Here is a 4,433-nt window from a genome sequence, read left to right on the forward strand (position 1 = left end):
CGAATTACAAGGACAGCACGTGGAACACATTCCGTAAACTTCGTTGAAGCGCCTATGATTCCAGATTTTTCCAGACACCCTGTATAATATGCAAACAAGTACTTAATGTTTAAATAATTTGAAAACGACACTTGTTTAAAACATCTATTTACAATTAAAAGGAATACAACGTTAAAATCTTACACAATAAATACGTATTAAAAACAGGGACTTGCCCTAAAAAAGACTTTACACATGTTTCGATGTTTGAAGATAGTGGTTAATTGTAAGTATACTTAAAGTTTGTATCAGATTGAAAACTCAGATAAGCTGTAGGTTTCAAGTTGAAATGACCTTTACATTATCTATTTATAAGTTGAATATTTAATGTAAACATATTTTGTCAATTGAAGTTAGATAAAGTAAGAGGAACAAAATGATTATTTGGAAGCAAATTAGAGCTTCATTTAATTGGAATTGAATGAACATTGATTTTTATTTCTTCAAAAAGATTCCGTGTGATGTTTCAGTTTACATTAAAAATCTGGTTCCAGCACTCATCGGAAACTTATATAAAATAAGAGTTATCCCGTTTCGATAAGAATAAGCTAAGGATATTGTAAAAAGCTGTCATTATAGTGGAAGAAGTAGATATCTATTTAGAACCGTATAATTGCTTGTTTGAATTAGTCCCGTGATAATAGTGATCATACAAGAACTTCCTTTGTAGACCAACAGATGGCATTTCAATAACTGCAGACAACTTGTTTTATATCACATTCTCCTTACTGCATAGGGGTAGCAAAAGACACACCAAAAGAAATCAAAGAGTCAAGTACGTTCTCGCACCCAGTAGCGCCAAGCTCTCTTTTAGCTTCGTACTTTACTACACATAGGAGTTCAGACAAGTAGACGGGTTAAGCTTGGGAATGTGGCGATACTTTCACATGGACAGGCGTGGGAGCTGTGGTTGAGAGTATATCGCATAAGACTGATCGTGCACACCTGACGTAATCGTTATGTAAGAAAGTTTTGTTCCAGAAATCTATGGATTTCCGTTTGGTGTTTGATTTGATGCAGGTTTTAGACGTTATTGGGCAGGTTTTTCCCGATGAGAGTAGGAGCATTAAGACTACAATAGTAAGAAAAGAAAATAAGGGAGATACGGTACAAGCCGTGAGTTAGCCTCAGACGACACGTTCTCACGGCACCCACATGAAACACCCCACTTGGAGAGACAGGTATTTTTGAAAGACATCTTTTGCACAACAGATCATTAGCTGAAATGGTCGTCTATTATTACTACCATTGACTGGTCAGTATACCCGATTCCCTCACCCTCTTTGTCGCTATCTTACTTTTATTCTATCTCACTGCCTTTTCTATATGTGATTATGACGTGTCTAAACCTCGGGACACTAGCCAAGAAAAAAAAAAAAAAACCTAAAGTAAGAAATATACAGCAAAAAATATTCAAATTAAAAGTATAACTTGCAAATAGTATTTGAATTATTTTATTTTTTATAATTTACGCTTAAAACTGTAGTTCTGTACATCGTTTAATCATATCATGTTTTTAAACGCATCTTTCTAAAATATTTATGCAAACAAAAAAATTGCTTTTGGATCAATGATTTTGTTAGTTACAGAATCCGTAATAATATATGCGACACAGGAATAAAAAAACAAATTGGAACTGGAACTTACAACCTGAACGACGGCATTTTATGCTCACGTGAACTAAAATGCCAGATTTAGAGACCCCTGGCGCTCAGGTTATTATCATTCTTCAGTTTGAACTCCTGACCAGTAGCACTCGCCACCACAAAGGGCTTTATCTAGGTCTTTGAACGAATAATGGATTAACTTTCACTTTTATAACATGTTCGCTACTGAAAGTGCGGAGCGTGTTCGGTGGCATCACGTCGCTATTCCTACACTTATTGATCCGCAGCCCGACACGTTAAGCCTCAGTTAAGCACTGTTGATATTGCAATTACTCTCACTAATGAAGAATTTCACCCAGTTTTTTTTTTTTTTGTGTTGTTGTTTTTTTCTTTACACTGAATATTATGGTTTGTTTTGTTATAGATTTCGCGCAAAGCTACACGAGGGCTATGTATGCTAGCCGTCCCTAATTTAGCAGTGATAGACTAGAGGGAAGGCAGCTAGTCAACACCACCCACCACCAACTATTGGGCTATTCTTTTACCAACGGATAGCGAGATTGACCATCACATTATAACGTCTCCACAACTGAAAGAACGAACATTGTTGGTGACGGATATTCGAATCCGCGATCAACAGATTGCGACTCGAGCATCCTAACCACCAGGCCATGCCAGGGCTGAAAATTATGACAGGCAAATCATAAAATTACTCAATATAATGTAATATGTAGGCCTTACCTGTAATGAAAAGTGTGTAAAAAAGGCTGGTAATTTAAGGGTTGAATAGTAGGCCTTACCGGTAGTGAAAAGTGTGTAAAAAGGCTGGTAATTTGAGGGTTAAATAGTAGGCCTTACCGGTAATGAAAAGTGTGTAAAAAGGCTGGTAATTTGAAGCTTGAATAGTAGCCCTTACCGGTAATGAAAAGTGTGTAAAAATGGCTGGTAATTTGAGGGTTGAATAGTAGGCCTTACCGGTAATGAAAAGTGTGTAAAAATGGCTGGTAATTTGAGGGTTGAATAGTAGGCCTTACCGGTAATGAAAAGTGTGTAAAAAAGGCTGGTAATTTGATGGTTGAATAGCAGGCCTTACCGGTAGTGAAAAGTGTGTAAAAAAAGGCTTGTAATTTGAGGGTTGAATAGTAGGCCTTACCGGTAGTGAAACGTGTGTAAAAAAGGCTGCTGATTTGAGGGTTGAATGGTAGGCCTTACCAGTAGTGAAAGTGTGTAAAAAGGCTGGTAATGTGAGGGTTGAATAGTAGGCCTTACCGGTAGTGAAAAGTGTGTAAAAATAGCTGGTAATTTGAGGGTTGAATATATTTCTTGGTGAAGAATGTTTAAAATACTGTTATTATTATTATTAATTTAGAAAGTGCCTATTCCGGTGTGATGGAAAACTATTACACGGACAACAGCCTTTCTACAAACTGTTTTCGTAGGAACAACTAAAACAAGTAGTCGTGTAATTTATATATATATATATATATACGTATTTAATATTGTGATATATGTTTTTACATCTTTTTTTTCTGTGTAGGTGAGTTTTATTTACAATCTAAATAGGAAAAATAAACATATGAACAGATTAGCTGCCCCCCGGTCTGCGGACTTACAAAGCTAGAAACCGGGTTTCGATACCCGTGGTGGGCATAGCACAGATAGCCCATTGTGTAGCTTTGTGCTTAACTCCAAACAACAGCAGCTAGCAGGCTAATAATAATCTTGACGGCTTCTGCTTTACTGAGAAGCAATAATTACTATGTGCTACACTAGAAAATACATCCACGTTCACTGTCACCAAAAGATGGTGTTGGTGGTGTTTTATTCGATGTTGTGTTTACAAATAAACAAATTGAGAGGAAAGAGGTGAAAATTCTGAAGGGTGGAGGGGTGAGAAAATATCGACATATTTACCATGCCTTCCAAACACTTGTATGAATCAGTGACCGAACCCACATGGTGAAAGAAAGAGCTTCCTGGCTGTTGATCTGCAGCCGCCCTGTCTTGACTTCGGCCTGCCACCCGGAAACGAAAGTTGGCAACCATTTAGAAGAACATTAATAATACCGAATTCCCTGAGCAAACTTTTCAGTCTATGTAACGTTAAATGTGATGGTTCTTTTAAATACGACTTTAGTCGTAGAACACCCCAACATTTTTGTCATGGGAAACCAAACATTTAAGTTTGCCAAGATAGAGTGGTAATATATCTAAATACAAACCCTTAGAAATTAGTATACGGGACTAAAATTAGAATAAGTATTGTTAAGCAACCGTGAACTCTTTGCAAGTAAACGGTTCAACCAAAATTCAAAAAGAAACATCATTCAAGTAGGCCTAGCGCTAGCACTGAACTGTATATATATTTTAATGGTAAATGTCTACGAAGAATAAAGTTGTTTTCTCCTCCAAGTCTGAACTGTTATTCACCATCGGCTTAGTTAACTACAATATATATTTTATAATGACCAACACAGTTACAAAGTTTTAATTTAGGGAACGGAAAAACGTATTGTTACAAATGAACATCTGAACAACAACCTTAAAAAAAGAAAGGTCTAACTGACTATATTTTTGGAGGATTTCATTTCCAAACTGCTCTTTTGTTTAAGACGATTTTATTTAAATCGTAGTTATGGTTTCTTTAGTGTGGTGCATAAGATTTCTAAAATTTTCAAAAAAGGGTTTTTCTTGGGCTTATAGGTTTTCTGGTAGGTATTGCAATGTATTGTTACGTATCTGCTTGTTTGTTAATTTCCCGTAGAAATTCTTTCCGAGAAACTTCAG

The sequence above is a fragment of the Limulus polyphemus genome, unplaced genomic scaffold (genome assembly GCF_000517525.1).
Source record: "Limulus polyphemus unplaced genomic scaffold, Limulus_polyphemus-2.1.2 Scaffold1499, whole genome shotgun sequence".
Lineage (NCBI taxonomy): Eukaryota > Metazoa > Arthropoda > Merostomata > Xiphosura > Limulidae > Limulus > Limulus polyphemus.